This window comes from Rhinopithecus bieti, unplaced genomic scaffold (genome assembly GCF_001698545.2).
Source record: "Rhinopithecus bieti isolate Rb0 unplaced genomic scaffold, ASM169854v2 scaffold_2917, whole genome shotgun sequence".
Lineage (NCBI taxonomy): Eukaryota > Metazoa > Chordata > Mammalia > Primates > Cercopithecidae > Rhinopithecus > Rhinopithecus bieti.
This window is the reverse complement of record NW_016804148.1, coordinates 1,498,628-1,516,468: the sequence shown is the minus strand read 5'-3', so window position 1 is coordinate 1,516,468 and position 17,841 is coordinate 1,498,628. Positions and strand designations below refer to the sequence as shown.

Sequence of the window (17,841 nt, the reverse complement as noted above, 5' to 3'; positions counted from 1 at the left end):
GACAAACTTACAAGAAAAAAACAAACAACCCCATCAAACAGTGGGCAAAGGATACGAACAGACATTTCTCCAAAGAAGACATTCCTACAGCCAACAGACACATGAAAAAATGCTCATCATCACTCGCCATCAGAGAAATGCAAATCAAAGCCTTGTGTTATTTGTAATTGTTTTCTGTTAAGTAATTCCCTAAGTCAATTGTAAGCACTTCAAATACAGAGGTTATAGCTCATACCTCTGTATAAGTTAACCTGGCTGGACTAGGCAATCAATATGTGACTTTTTATGTATATAACTTATTAACTTCCTTGACTTCATCATTTGTAAGATATTTTATGAATGTAAAAATATGAAATGGATACCCCTTATCAATACCCACAATAACACTGTGTTCCTTTTTTTGACATTTTTAGATTAAATGTCAGTGGACTGGGGAAGGCAGATCCACCCTTAATCTGGTTGACACAATCTAATCAGCTGCCAGAGATATAACGCAGGCCAAAAAACGTGACAAAGAGAGTGACTGGCCTAGCCTCCCAGCCTAGCCTCCCTGCCACCATGATCCAATCACCTCCCACTGGGCCCCACTTCTAACACTGGGGATTAAAATTTGACATGAGATTTTGGTGGAGACACAAAATACCATATCATGAGATTTAAAGACACAAGATTTCTCATGTTTAATTATCTCTATAAAAAAGTCTACACTAACAACCTATCTTCATTCTGTTAATAATTATTGTTTAGGCCAGTTGTTTAGAGAAGATGTTAATGAAATTAATGTATTGGATTCTGTCTCCTGATGGACAGGTTTATTCCACAGAAATCTCTACAGGCTCTTCAGCTTGCAAGGCTAGAGGCATCAGTGAGGAGTGAAACTGAAAAGGGATAGAGATTGTTCACAACTGTTAAAAATTATAAAGATATTTGATCTGAAAATTCTTACATACTCGGTGGAAGCCATTTGATACACACACAGAACTGTTTTGGCTTGTTCATATTGCTTACTTGAGATAGAAAAAAATGCCCAAGAGCCTTAATTTCAAGCTTAGTACAGGGTACAATTGACAATCTGAGCCATATGGACTTAAAATACATTGTAATAATGCTACTAATTTTGACAAAGTCACTTTCAACTGTTGACAGTTTTTCATTTTTTAAGTAATAAATGTGTTACAATTTCCTTGGGCAGAGGGGGAAGCTCTCTCCATTTTTCATTAGTTATTTCTTACTATAAGCCTACATTTCTCTTTACTGACTTCTGTAAATAACCTGCTCTGTAGGGATTGACCTTTCATTTCTGCTTTGCCCTTTACAATTCTACTTTCATCTGACTCTCTTCCCACCTTACATTTTGTCATCTTGTGAGTGTTGTTATTTTGTGCCTGCTTCAGCACAATTCTGGAGTTGAACACACAATGGTTCTCACTATTCCAGTTAATTGGCTTCCCTACCCTTTGGGTGACCTATTCTCCAGTGTCTTTTGTTAATTAACAACCTTTCCTCCCAAGTATTTCTTCACATTTAATAATATAGTGAAGAGCAGAATAAGGAATAACAAACATCTGATTCATATGGTGGGAAGAACAACCCTGTGATCCACTTTCTCAGACTTCACACGCCTAATGCATGACTGTTTCAGGAAACATTACTGGCAGTCCTTAGAGATCTACTTAGAGGATGCATCTGGTTATTTGTACAAAGTAACCTAGTTTTAGTACAGTAATAAACATAGCATAGCAGCAAGGCTAGAAAACAGGCTGAATAAGAGCAGGTTCAGAAACAAAAAGTCCAAAGACCAAGGGAAATGTAAATGAGAAGAACTCTTTGGATCTAAAATAAATGAAACATGGAAGACTTTCCTTTTTAGGATTTTGCCTTAGATGTGTGGCATCTACAATTTGAGGGTGGTTTTGGATGATGTTACTGATGACTTTCTGTAACAGTAAGCTCTTAACAAATGGGCCACCATTGAGAGAGACCTCAATAATGGTTGTTAATTATTAGTACCTAATAAATAATAAATAATATATTAATATTTCTTCAGGATGAAAAGATACTTGCCCAAACAAAATATTTACCAAAATAGTTGTTTGAAAATAATATGTTCCTCCAGTCCAAGTTGAGATTTCAGATAAACTTTGTTGTCTTCTAGACTGCCAAAAGCTGGTGTACTTAGGCTCTATTATGTATTGTTATGAGCTGAAACAGGTGAAATTATTTCTAGTATTTCTGGGAAACCCCTGACATTGAAACTAAACTTTAAGACAGAAAACTTTTCCCTATTACCTCAACAACTTGTGGGTTCTGTGAAGCACAATTTTTTAAACAAGAAACATGACTATTAAAATTTGTTTCCTAATTGATATTAGTTGTGTAATTGTTTATTGAACAAATTGATGAATTGTCTAATCATATTCATGTGTACTAAAGTAATAACTTGAGTTTATATTCCATCTTTATATTGTGATCAATATATTACATAATTATTTTCAAGGCTACTGTAACACTAATTTGACTTGACTTTTTAATGCCATCTTCTATTTTAGGTTTTAGAGTTATATATAGAATTTGCCGTTTGCATACAACATACAGGTTCTATAAAAATGTAGAAAAAAAGCACAATAGTAAGGGTAAGAACCTGCTTCTATATGCCATTTTTACTTTTAAAAGTTCTGATTTGGAGTAAACTTTTTTTTTCACTTCAGGTTTTCTATGGGAAAATTAACATAACATACCTATCTCAAAGCATCATTTTAAGGACAAAATTAGATAATATCTGCACAAGCTCATGACTTAGTGCTTGCAAATAATAATTCTCAATAAGAATTAAATGTGTTAATCACTTCCTATTCTGTAATTCTCTTCAATAACTGTATTAGTTTGTTCTCACACTGCTATAAATAAATAACTGAGACTCAGAAAATTATAAAGAAAAGAGGTTTAATTGGCTCCTGGTTCTGCAAGCTGTACAGGAAGCATAGTGGCTTATGTTTCTGGGGAGGCCTCAGGAAACTTACAATCCCGGCAGAGGGTGAAAGGGAAATAGGCACGTTTTACATGACTGGGGCAGAAGCAAGGTCGTGGGGAGGTGCCACACACTTTTAAACAAACAGATCTCACAAGAACTCACTATCGCAGTAACAGTGCCAAGGAGAATGGTGTTAAACCATAAGAAATTGCCTCCATGACCTAATCACCTTCTACTGGGCCCCACTTCTAACACCAGGGATTACAATTTGACATGAAATTTTAGTGGGGACACAGAGCCAGACCATATCATGAACCCATTGATCATTTCTTTATGTACCTGAGTCAACAATATTATAAAAACAACTAGAGACATAAGCAATAAAAAATATGCGTTTATATTTTGATTTGAAAGATGTCTTGCAATATGAACAAAATAAATACATGAAAGAAGATAAGTGTTTATGTATGTGTATTATTGACACCAAATAGAAATGTACTATTTATTAGAATGAAAGCTTTTATGCTCAAAGAACTCTGAAATTTGATAATAATAGAAGAAAAAAAGCAATGAAACATGTACAGAGACAGGGTAGAAATTGCTAACTGATTAGTTCTGTAATTGTCTGTATCTTTGCATAAATTAAAATATAAAAAAACTGTTAAAACAAAAGTAGCTAAATACAATAAAGCTTCATTACACAATGCCATAAAAGTTTCTGTTTGTCCTAGTTTACTCAGGGTAGATGCATATTGCCCCAATACAATCATAAGTAGTTTCTTCTTTCACTCTCAAAAGTTTCCTGGTTTGGATTATAAATTACATGGTTAACTATCCAGACATGACACGTCTTGAAATCATAACCAAGAAACAAAAACACAAATGACTGATACTATCTATTTAGCCTGTATTACACTTGTTAGTTCTACTCCAAAGGGAAGTCTAGAATTATAAACAGTTCCACTGTATCTCATTGTTTCACATATGAAGTCATTTATAAACAGAATAATGTTTGATGTGATCAGTATTACATAAATACAAAATGATAGAGGCAATGGATTTGAGCATTTCATTTTGCAACTGAGACAGATGAGTCTCATTTTGCTTGTTTATCTTGTCTTACAATGTCTAATTTGCAGTCATTTTATTAGTGCATTTTCAACATCAAACGATGAATGCAAAATTAACTTGGTTTTTAATCATTGTTTTGTTCTCATTTAAAATTAGTTCTGCCAGATTGATTATCCTTTGTTATTTATAATAAAGAAGAAAGAGGTCAAGCAGTTCTGTTTCTGGAAAAGCATCACCAATATTAACATAGTACTTAAAAGGCAGCCAAACTTAGTTAAGACTTACTGGGTTATCCTGATTTTTTTTTCACTTGAGTGATACATTAGGTAATTTTAAGTGCTCCTAATGTATGAAAGAAGGTAAAAAAGAAACAAAACAAAACACTTTTTAACTGTGCCACAATTCTGAGACTGGGGACAGGTATAATGAAGGGACTGCCTGCTACAGTCAGACACGTTCTATGAAGGCCTGTCATGATCTTCGATTCATGCTTGACACCCTCTGAACTTCACTTCGCATTATGTGGTAGTTGATTTATGGTTTAAAATGAAATATGTTCTGATATCGAGAGGCAATATTCTGCAGTAGTTCATTTCTACCAATGGCATTTAAGATAGGGCTGCTTCTTTGTGTAGAAAAACGACTGAAAAGACCAAATTTACATTTATTTTGAATCTCAAAGAAAGGGGCAATTTGTAGTCACACTTAATGCAGTTCCCAGAACATTCTGTGTCTGCAAAGAGTCTATGGACCTCTGAGAGAAATGGTGAAGGAAATTTGGAATGAACGAAAGCTAACGTCTATGAACACTGTACTGAATTTTTGAAAGTGGAGAAACAGAGACAGTTCCATCTTGAGGCTACAAATACATTCTAAGCCAATAAACGTCCTCATCCTAGTGAGGGCTATTGAGTAGCTCATTGGGATTAAGGAAACTAGCGGCAACGGAGCAAGCAGAAAAAATAATCAAAAGGACTACAAGACTAGAGCATTCCAACATCAACTGTGAAGTGTAAGAGACTGGGGGCTATTTTGGAAGATCATCCCAAACATGGTTGAAATTTTGAATCAAATCAAATTATAATTACCATGCATAATAAGCCCTTGGTTGCCTCCGAAGGCTGAGTGCCCTGAGGAAATATGTAATTCACAAAAGTAATTCTCTGCTTGCTGAACAAAAATATGCTTATCAATTCCAGATGTTAATAAGGACAATTCTTATTTACAACTCAGAAGATGCATGCCATTTTTTCATTAAATTGACAATCTTAACTAAGATTACTATCTAAGTTGACTCAGTGAGGCTGATTATCCTTCCAGTAGCAAAGGGCTCTGCCCATTGTTACAAGTTAGCTTCCATCGTTCATGTGACTTTTTGAGGGTTAGATGATTTGTTTCTGCAATTTCACTAACTTTGCTAACACATTACTTCAACTCTTAAAACTAACCAAATATTTTACTAAATAAAGAAAACAGTGATAATGCCAAAATGAGTCATAAAGTAATTATCAAGTTAATTCAGACTAATGTCGATGACACTTATCTTTTATTTATAGTACTTATTATTTGAAAAGATTTGTATAGTTCTATATTTCATTTTGCCTCCGTGTATCTTCAGTACAACTCTAGTAATAAACCATATTATAGTATCATTAATTAAGAATTGGTACTCAATTTGCTTTAAGATGTCTTTCTGTAACATCAAACTGAGATAATTAAAATATCAGAATCTGTTCCACAGCACGTGATTAATCAATAAATCTCAATGCCATTTCTACTTTTAAAATGACTAACAGAGAAGCCACAGCCTTGCTAAGAATTCCTTTATTGAACAGAAAATCGAAAAGAATCTTGAAACCTTCTTATCTCACCTACATATTTATATTTGTGTCTATTTATCCTTATCTATTAAAAGTAGGGTAATATTGTTTTCCTATTAAAATAACTAAACATAATTTTAAACTATTTTCCTACTCTTGACTTGCCTCAATACTCAACTTCTATTGGATAATTCATTTTTGCCCAAATATACAGCATAGCTTTTAACCCCAGGGTTTTAGTCTATAATCTTATTGTTAGAGTAGGTAGATAGTTAGCCAAGAGCAGGAAAGAAAGCGCCTGGGGTAGGAAGCTCTGGAAAATCCCACACCCCGGAGACCACCCAAAATATGCATGCTAGATATGAGCAGAAAGGAGGGAAAATTCCTATGCAACAAGCAACACCCAAAATGCCCCTTATGATGCCCAGTAATTGTCCATTCTGCAGTTAGACTGTCAGAATGTCCCTAGTTACATGCTGAGAAGGGAAGTGGGGCAAAATGGAATTCTAAGAGATACACAAGAGCAATAAGCACAGATTTAACCACTATACAACCTTCCTGGAGTGGTGGTAATGAGCAATACTGCCCTGCTGTTGAGTAAGAGTCGTAATGATCACCTGTGCCCACACATGTGCATCAACTGACAGTAAAGGGAAGTCCCACAGACCTGGGAGGGAACTAGGCAGGGACAAGGCAAATACTTTAGACAGAATTCGGAAAGTAGACAAAGACAAGGGAGGAAACTGGAGACAGAGGCGGGAACTTAAAGAAATAGTACAGCATAATAAAAACCCAACAGAGAACTCTCAGGGCTGTTCCCAGCCCCGTCAGTCCATTCCTCTCTTGAAGTGTACTCTTCTTTCCTTAATAAGCCCTTTGCTTGTTTTACTAATTGGTCTCTTGGCTGAATTATTTCCTCCAAGAAGACAAGAACCAAGGACTGCCACACTTCTTGGTAACATTATCATCATCAAAAAATAGTACTTCTCTCTAAAGACTTATATTACCTTCCTCATGGAACCTTTCCTGTTTATCTTAAATGTGATTTCTCTCATTCCTTTGAACCCATCTACTGTTCTATGTAAAGTTATTTCATGGTGATAGGTTTTCTTGTTGTTTTTGCCTATAATATAGTTAAACAAGTATATTTTGCAGGGTTATTTTAAGGAATAGAGAAGAAATGTCCTCCTTGCCCTATAGATGTTTGATAATTATGCTTGCTCCATTCTCTTACTCCATTCTCACAAAAGTTTGCACATTGTTTGAGGTTAGGGTCTGTGACATTTAATGTTTTATTTCCTGTGGGTCTAGTACAAGACTTCTTACAGAATGAGAGAGTTTTTAAAATAGAGTTTTGGGTTGGTTTGTTTCTGTGGAAATCACAGTATTTTAGTTCTCAATTCCTTTCATTCTAGGAAAATAACTCAATTACTTCTGTTGCAAATGGCTATTCCTACTACTCTGTATGGCTGGACCAGGAGTCTCCATGATTTTACGGGATCCCACCTCCCAGCCATGGTTGATGATCAGGAATAAGTACGTAGACCAATTCTGGCCAATGGAAAATTTTCCCTAGAACGATTTTTCCCTAGGAAATTTTAAAAAATAGAACATGAGATCAGGCGCGGTCGCTCATGCCTGTAATCCTAGCATTTTGGGAGGCTAAGATGGACAGGTCACTTGAGGTCAGGAGTTCGAGACCAGTCTGGTCAACATGGTGAAACCCTGTTTCTACTAAAAATAGAAAAATTAGCCTGGCGTGATGGTGCATACCTGTAATCCCAGCTACTCAGGAGGCTGAGGCAGAAGAATCACTTGAACCTGGGAGGTGGAGGTTGCAGTGAGCTGAGATTGCACCACTGCTCCCCACCCTGGGTGACAGAATGAGACTTTGTCTCAAAAAAAAAAAAAAAAAAAAAAAAAAAAAAAAAAAAAAAAAAAAGAAAGAAAGAAAGAAAGAAAAAAAAGAACATGAAAATGAGAATCAGTCCTTGATTTGCTTTTGGTAAAAACTGTGGAAGGTTTGGGTCGAATCTATTATTAACCATCATGTTTCTGCACATGAAGGACACAAGTCATCAGCACAAAAGAAAGAAGTTAATAGAGAGACAGAAACAAAAAGAACAGTGAATATTAAAAAGAAATGAATAAAAGAGAGAGTTCTGCTGGCATTCAACACTTGACTCCAGGTTTTCATAAGCCGAGCTAAACACCTGACTTCCTGATCATGTGTTAATTTCAGTTTCTTTACCTCTAATTGAAAGATTTTTGACTTTTCAGTAACCTAATAGTAATGTCACATCCTTACTTCAACTCCACACTCAGGAGTTACCAAAGACTATCTATATAGCCTTACCTAATACTGATAAAAATATAGTTAAGTACACTCTGAAATCTTGACGTATCTATTGATCCGTAACATTGATAAAACATCAGATACAATACAAGTTATATTTGGCTAGAACCCTTCTTTTTTCATATGTAATTGAGATAATTAACTATAAAGAGAGTAGAAGGCTTGATAAATCACTACTGTAAAGTTTTGCAGACACTAAAATCAATACAAGAAGAAATACAGCTTTTCAGAACTGTCTTTATGGAGGCAACACAAGAAAAGGCTCATCAAATTACACCGTTGCCTTCCACACTAGGCAGGATTCTGAGCGTGATGGATATACAGAAATATACCCTCTGCTGCTTTTACTCCTAAATTTTCTCTTGATTTAAAGCAAATTATGCAGGATTAAAATCTCAAAACACAAATTTATTCTTATCGCCATTTAATTCACAAAATCTGCAAGTTGTACATATGGTGTAGAAAAGATAAATGAGCTTATAGTAAATTCAAGTTTTTTCAATCATCATATATTGAACAAGTATAACATAGTAAATATCAATGAATGCATTGGATTTACCCTAATGGATTGGTTCTGCCAAGGTCCAATATGTTGCTTCTTCTGGTTATGCAAAGAAAAGATGATCATTTGTTTAAAATGTAGAACAAAGGATTCACGATTTATGAGTGAATTTAATTCAATTATCTTCCCTCCCATAATTCATTTGTGTATCTATTAATAGACATTTACTGGATGTAAGCTCCATGTCAACCATCATGCCAGATATAGAGAGTGTTATGGGCTGAATTATGTCCCCCAAAAATGACATGTTGGAGTCCTAACATCCAGTACCTCAGAATGTGATGTTATTTTGAAATGGGACGTTTACAGTGGTATTCAAATTAAAATGAAATCTTTCAGGTGGGCTCTAATTCAGTATGACTGGTGTTCTTACAAAAAGGGGCAAATTTGGAAACAGACTGACACACACAGATGAAGAACAATATGCAAATACAAGAAACTACCAAAAGCTAGAAGAGAGGCCTAGAACAGAAATTTCCCTAGCACCTCCAAACGCAGTGTGGTTCTGCCAACACCTTGATTTCAGACTGGTGGCCTTCAGAACTGTGAGACAATACATTTTTATTGCTTAAGTCACTCAGTTTGTGTTACTTTGTCATGGCAGTCTAGATATTTAAGGTGTAAAAAGATGAATGAAGTTCCTTTCCGTATTGAATTAGAGTTGTATTGACTATAGAACTTTAGGCATCTTCCCTCAAATATTACTTTTCTTAGGAATAATTTTCATAGAAATGTTATAAAAGCTACCATTATTTAGAATAACATATGTATATAATATATAAAATCAATTTAACATAAGGCAATACATTTAAGTGATAAATACAGCTACCTGGCTTAGACCATAGTTCAGCCATGGCTTCAGGCATGATTCAAGAAAAAGTCTTGTCAGGTGTGTCATAAATGATCTCATTTGGCAAGAAATAAAAATGTTTCTCCAACACACTATGAAGCAACATATTAGATTTGCTCTGTGCACAAAAGCAAAGATTCATTTAAATATATTTAGCAAAGTATATTTAACAAAGTTGCAAAACAGAAAAAAGCATCTAACATATTTAAGAAAACACCTGGCTTGGAACTAAATCTGTTTTGCTAGCATAGTTATTTCAAAGTAATCTACAATTTACATTCAGAGTTCATGGACAACATCATTGTGGAGGGTGCAACATTGGATTATTTACAACACACAGCTTTCATTACTGCACTTATTCTCTCTACTACACTTTTAGATTAATAAGAAAACGGGTAACTTGTAGAGCTCTTTTGAAGGATCATGTTGCTTATGTTGTTGCTAAATTTTATGTATAATGTAATTGTTACAATAGATGGCAAACAAATCTAATAACCATTAGAACATAATATTTGAGTAATCTAAGGTAAAGAAACAGAATCATTGTAGTGTTTTTTTTCTGGACCTAAATGTGATTTACACAGGTGTCACTATATTAATGGTAGCATGCACAGAGCCATTGCTTTCTTACATTCATTATACATTTTTGCTTAACTTCTTACTATTTAGTAATTCCATACAAGGATGCAGGCAATATAACTAATGTCATGCTGAAGGTTAATGAGGGGTGAAGGGAATGAAAGGCATTTTCTAGTTGGGGTGGGGGAAATGGTCAAAAGAAGTATTGAGGATTGAGGATTGACTATACTATAATATTTCTGTTATACCAGTTCCCCCTTATCCACAGTTTCACTTTCTGCAGTTTCAGTGACCTGTAGTGGACCACAGTCTGAAAATGTTACAGAAAATATCTAAGAGAGATCATATTCACATAACTTTTATTATAGTATACTGTTTTAATTGTTCTATTTTATTAGTAGTAATTGTTGTTAATCTGTTACTATGTTTAATTTTTTAATACATTGAAATTTATTCTAGGCAGATATGTATAGGAAACACATGATAAATGTAGGATTCTGTACTGTGTGCGTTTTCAGGCATACCCACTGGGAGTATTGTTACATACCCCCCCACAAATAAGAAGGGACTACTGTATTTACCTGTACATATTTTAATGTAGTTATTCACTATTTCATTATTACACATTAATATAATAATGCTAAAGTAAATTAGTTTTATTTTTAATTGTGTAACGATCTTTCTTTATCTTAAATTACTAGGGAAGAAATTGATGTATTCATTTATTAGAGCTTCTATAACAGATTATCACAATTTGAGAGACTTAAACAACAGAAATTTACTATATCAATAAACACAAGAAATCCATGATTAAAGTATCAGCAGGGTCATGCTGCTTCTGAAGGTGTAAAAGAAGATGTGTTCCAAGCCTCCCTCCTAGGCTCTAGAAGGTCCTTGGCTTGTAGCTGCATAATTGCAATCTCAGCATAGCCCTCCTCTTGAGTATGTGTCTGTCTGCAAATTTCTCTATTATAAGGACACCAGTCTTCCTTGATTAGTGACCCACCTTACTCCAGTAGGACCTCATCCTAACTAATTACATCTACAATGATCCTGTTTCCAATAAAGTCACATTCTGAGGTACTGGGGTTAGGAATTCAATATATGAACTCCTGAGGGACAAAATTCAACCTATACCAATGACCAAAAATATACACTTACAGAAATTATTTTGATATTTATTTCAATGGTTAAGATTTAGTTTTAGTTGTGAGGGGTAAAGCACCCTAAGCCATCGTTGTTTAAGCTTAGATAGGAGCTTATGTTTGTCCTATGTAAACAAATGCAGTCTGTCATCAAGGGCATGTGTACATTTGATCTGCCACATCAACATCTGGAAGAGGCCTCTGTGTTCTAGCGTATCTGCATTCCAGCCAACAGAAAGAAGGAATTCAAGAAGGATGTATAGATAATACACCTCCCTTAAGGATACTTTCTGGGGATCATTCATGAAATGTCCAGGCATATACCATTAGCCTGAATTTAGTCACATAACCATACTCATTGTAAAGGGAACTGCAGAATGTAATCTTAAATTACTCCAGGTGGTAATTTACAAAATGTTCATCTGTCAGTGAAGAAGAAGCGAATACATCCTGCGTGATCTCTTGGTCTCTGTCATATGAGATTAAAATGAAGCAAATAAAACATATTTCTGTATTCGACAAATACTTGTTAAATATGTTCCCTCACCAGACAGTGCAAGGTGTTGGGATAAAAATGTATTAGTCTGTTTTCATGCTGCTGATAAAGACATACTCGAGATTAGGTAATTTATAAAGAAAAAGAGGTTTAATGGACTCGTACTTTCGTATGGCTGGAGAGGCCTCACAATCATGGCAGAAGGTAGCAAGCAAGAGAGATTGAGAGCCAAGCAGAAGGGGAAACCCTGATAAAACCATCAGAACTTGTGAGACTTACTCACTACCACGAGAACAGTATGGGGAAAACCGCCTCCATGAATCAGTTATCTCCCACCAGATCCCTCCCACAACACATGTGGATTACGGAAGCTATAATTCAAGATGAGATTTGGGTGAGGACACAGCCAAACTATATCAGAAATATAAATGAAACTTGTATCAATGGACTCAATAGTCTTCTATTTATTTGGGAGGCACGATAGCAAGATATTTTAAAATTGCAATGCAGTAAAAATTTGTTAAGATGTATGAAAGGTATAATACATGGGTAAAACATCCCAAATGCTGGGAGAAAAACAAAAAGGTTAGTAGTATTTAAGCTAATATTGGAAGATGAGCAGGGATGTGCCAAGCAAGAGGAAGAGGCAGACAGAAAAGCTGCAACAGAAGTCCAATTCACCTTAGAGACATTTGTAAGAAATAAATCAAATGTTTATGTTTAAACAGTATTGATTATGCATTTAGTTTGGTTCCTCAACTGAATTTTAAGAAGTCTGAGTCTGTTTTATTCTCTAATTGTATGACATGATTCTTTCTTTCCTTTCCTCTTTCTTTCTACACATGTTTATCACTTACTTAATAGAACCAGGCCCTGTGGTAGGGACAAGGTATTCCTCTGAGAATTATAAAAACATAATCCTGACCCCATAGCCTGAAGTCTGAAGAAAACTTTTAGCTATACCAACTGAGGTAACTGGATTTCTCCCGAGATTTTTCTACTACCCTGTTATATCTTCCCGTTCACATGAAGTTGCTAAGCTAGAAGAGGTGGAATGCTCTCTTTCTGGGAAAGTTGAGAAAAGAATTTTGAGGCCAGACACAGTGGCTCATGCCTGTAATCCCAGCACTTTGGCAGGCTGAGGCGGGTGGATCATCTGAGATCAGGAGTTCGAGACCAGCCTGGCCAACATGGTGAAACCCCGTTTCTACTAATAATACAAAAACTTAGCCAAGTGTGGGGTCCACACCTGTAATCCCAGCTACTTGGGAGGCTGAGGCAGGAGAATCGCTTGAACCCGGGAGGCAGAGGGTGCAGTGGGCCAAGATCACTCCACTGCACTCCAGCCTGGGCGACAGAGCAAGACTCCATCTAAAAACCAAAAAAGAAAGAAGAAAGAAAGAATGTTGAGTTACTGAGGAGAAGGCTTGATTCAAGAATCTGTGTTCCAAGATGACTCAAGGGAGGTAGAATATTTGGTAAACAATAGCAAAACATCTCTAGTTCCTAGGTGAAATATAATTTCCTGATGCAGAGAAGAAAGTTTGCTCCTGGGTATTAAGGTCAAGCCCTGAATTTTCTTCTTTCACTCCAGAGCCACTTATTTCAGAGGGAATGATTCAGGGTCGGGAGAAGAGATGACTTTGCCCTCATCCACAGGTTGTTTAGAATTTCAAGAGTTTGGAATGAAAGAATAAAAGAAATATCTATTGTTTACAGATGTGAATCAACATTGTAGGGTAAAGAGCAGACAAACATGAAGAAAGCTTAAAATAGGAATTGCAGAGAATTCAGCAAGCACTTCAGAAGTGGCTCACACTTATAATCTCAGCATTTTGGGAGGTTGAGGCAGGAGAATTGCTTGAGGCCAGTAGTTTAAGACCAGTCTGGGCATTCCAGTGAGAATCTTTCTCCACTAAAAGAAAAAACAAACTAGCCAGACTTGGTGATACACACCTGTAGTCCCAGCTACTCAGGAGGTTGAAGCAGGAGGATTGCTCGAGACCAGGAGTTTGAGGCTGCAGTAAACTATGATCATGCCACTGCACTCCAACTTGGGCAACAGAGTGACACCCTGTCTCTAAAACAACAACAACAACAACAAAAACAAAAACAAAAGCACCTCAAAATTAAAGATTTCTAGATTTAAACCCAAAGGTTAAACAAAAAGGAAAAGAAAGGTACAGGAAGAACAAAAATGAAGACCCTGAAATGAAAGAGCTTTGAGGAAATGGAATAATTTTAGTACGAATAAAGCAAATTCTGATTGAGCATAGGAGTGAGCTGTTAGAGAGGCAAGCAGAGCCAAGATCATGTCGAATTTTATTGATTTCATCCATATATTTTAAGTACCAACACTGTCTGAAGTCATATTAAAAACTGTGGACTGCATCCGAAGATATCTGTTAGATCTACATGGAATTTTAAGCAGGGAAGTGACATGATGACATCTGATTTTTTCAAAACATCACTCTGGTTGCTGTGTGGAAAAATATTAATGCAGAGACATTGATAGAGAACTGTGCACAGACGTAAGTGAAAGTCAACAGTGGTCTGATTTAGAATTGAGGTGTCGGGGATGGAAACGAGGTAAATTTGAGTTATTTTGTAAGCAGAATGGAAAATATGACTAGAAGGACATTGGAAGTGAAGGAGCAAAGACAATCACGGGTGACTCCCAGGTTTTTGACTGACATTTGTGAGAATAGTGCTTCTGTTTCCCGAGACAAGAAAGCGTGCTCTCATTCTTTTTGTGTAGAAATTTCTGGTCTATTTTAATATATTTATTATGTAAGATGACCTTTAGGGCCCTTTTGTCAACTGAATTTGGAAATATTGAATTTAAAGATTTACCAATTTTAGATTGCTAGAGAACCAACATTTGACATTATGAATGTTCCCATCCAGGAAAATGTTGCCTCTCAAAATGGTATCCTTTTCATTTTATCTATATTGTATTTTGTATTTACTTCATTTTTCTCTAGAGTTTTCTAGTTTTCATCATCTAGAGTCTATATATTTTCTCCTAAACTTATCATATTTTGTGTATTATAAAAGTATTTTATCAGGTTGAATAGAATATTTTCTTAAATGTAGTAGCTAGTAATTATTAGTTTATAAAAATATTAATTATATTGGTATACTTATTTTGTAAACAGCTGTGATTATACAATGGACTGAATGTATGTGTCTCCCTAAAATTCATGTTGAAATCCTCATGTCCAATGTGATGGTGTTTAGAGATGGGGCTTGTGGGAGTTAATTAGGCCATAAGAATGGCCCTTCTAAATGGGATTAATACCATTATGAAAAAAGAACCCAAAGATGGTTCTCACCCTCTTTCCACCATGTAAGGAAACAACAGACTAAAGTCACCAGTCTGCAACCTGGAAGAGTGTCTTCAACAGAACCTGACCCTACTGGCACCCTGATCCAGATTTCCAGCCTCCAAAACTGTGAGAAACAAATTTCTGTTGTTTGTCAGTCATCTGGTCTACGGTACTTTGTTACAGCACCCCAAACTGACTAAGACAGTTATAATCTCATAATTTCAAATCATTTTCAAATGAACCTTTCTGGTTTTCTAGTCATACAATCATGACCATTTGAAAGAGAGAGAGAAAAAAGAAACTTTCCTATGAGATAATTTTACCCCTTCATTTTTTTATTCCAAATCAATGTTAAATAGTAATGATTATAATTAGCTTTTAAATGTATTTTTTATTTCAATAATATTTCACTGTAATATTGACTCTAATTGGAAAAGATACCATCATATAAAAGTAATTCAGCCATTTAAGAAAAAATTAAAAAATTAAAGAAAAATAAACATTTAATTGATTAATTGATGTTGAATTATATCAATTACCTTAGAGGATTTATGAAAGAGATTATATAATACAGTATATTGTCCAATTTTGTGATTTTAAAACACCACAACATTACCTGCTCCTCTTCTTAAATCAGTGCTGGATTCTATTAGTTAATATTTAATTTAGGGTCCTTTATTTTCTATTGATAACAAGTCCGTTTTTAGTGGGAGTTAGTTTGGGAAAGCAGTCTTTGTTATATTTAACATGAGAATTATGCCGACTCTTCATAATAATTTGGGAGGCCTTCCACCTATTTCTAGTACTTGTTGAATTGTTAAGTGTCTTACTTGTTACGTAAAGGTTTGACAGAACACGATCATGAAATATATTGACAGAATACAGTCATGGAAAAGATTGTATTTGACAGAATACAATCATGAAAATGTCTGATTTCAGTAAGGATATTCATTCTTAGACTCACTTTTCAATTGAATTTTGCATATTGAAGTTTTGCCTTCTCAAGTAACTCATCAAAAGCCTGAGAATATTGCTCATATTTTCTTTTGGCATCTAATGTTTAAGAGATTAAGTTAGACACAATCCAAATTTATGTGTTGAAAACTGGATCCTTCCATTTCTGCTTTGACTCATTTAGAAAAACTATTTTTCCTTGAAATACAAAACATTCTCCAAAATGTCTGGATATAAGATTGCCTTCTAGTTCTACAGCTCTAAAAAAATCATTTAGCAACCTATTTTAATATTATTGTTACAACAGTAATTCCGACTTTCTAGAACTAATTACTGATGGATATCATCATTTTGTAATTTTGAAATTTATATTTTTCTTCCTGATCAATTCAGTTTTCTATTATATTCCTCTACAATCTAAGACTTTTTCATAAGTCTGTTTCACATACCATTACTGTTTTTCTGTGTTGCTTTCTCATCTCACCCTATCTCTGTATTTCTGCTCACCTTTCAGCCAGCACCCATTTGTATGTCTGTCTCTCATCATATTTCACAATTCATTTCTTAGCTCATAGAAACTAGGTTTCTTAAATAAGCCAGCAGTCCCTTAACATTTTTCCTAGGTTTCCATTTTTTTTTTTTTTTTTTGAGAGAGAGAGTTTCACTCTTGTCGCCCAGGCTGGAGTGCAATGGTGTGATCTCGGTTCACCGCAATCTCCACCTCCCAGGGTCAAACGATTCTCCTGCTTCAGTCTCCTGAATAGCTGGGATTACAAGTGCGCACCAGCACGCCTGACTAATTTTGTATTTTTAGTAGAGATGGGGTTTCTTCATGTTGGTCAGGCTGGTCAAATCATTTTTACAATAATGTTTATATGTACCTCTTAAGTGCTATTTCCCATCTTTTCTGTTACGGCTCTTTTCACTGGTTCCCATTTTCTCCATTTTTATTTCAGCATAATTATCTTTAAGTACTTCAAATTTTGTTTGGACAAGATTGGTCTTTCTCATTAAGGCAGAGTTGGTGGATTTTCGAATCTCATCTTATTGCCCATGGATTTTGCTCTAGCAGGAGGAAGTGGCACAAGTGCCTTCAATGTCTTGCAGGTAAGAAACTAGAAGGTGGGGGAAGTGTTATTAAATATTGCATCCCTTAAAAATAAAGCCAAAACCTAGCTTTATTAGGACTAATATGAACCTAATTATGTTATAATCTAGGTATCCAGAGTAAACTAGGTTTAATTTTGGTTTTGTGTGGTATAACTATCAGGAAAGAGTTAGTGGGCAATTTACAACTTCCAATGTTATTTTGTTACACTATAGACATACCTTCTTGTTTAATCTGTATATACCCTGAAATAAAATTTCTGACTATGCTAGCGTATCTTGCTATCTAATTTCTTTCAATTCCTGAAGAATTTAATCACTATACCTCGTATTTGAACATATTTATCATAGACTGAGTTGTCTTTCATTTTCTTAATTTCCTTTCCTTAAAGATAATCATGACCTTTTATATTAGAGGCACTGTTTCTCCCAATTTAATCATATTCAGAACCTAAATCTGTGTTATAAACATAGAAGTTATTCAATCGACAATTATTTCCTTTAAAGATAAGATATTAAATATGATTACAAGAGTGAGAATGTTAAAGTACTTACAAAATTTTGTATTTTCACAAATAATCAACAAAACAAACTATGAAAG

General features: G+C 35.0%; 1 protein-coding gene across 1 annotated transcript in view; it reads right to left on the bottom strand.

Annotated features, from left to right (window-relative positions):
- Positions 1–17,841, bottom strand: part of LOC108526186 (polypeptide N-acetylgalactosaminyltransferase-like 6) — a 555,870-nt gene that overhangs the window by 488,565 nt on the left and 49,464 nt on the right. The gene's annotated exons all lie outside the window — the stretch shown is intronic.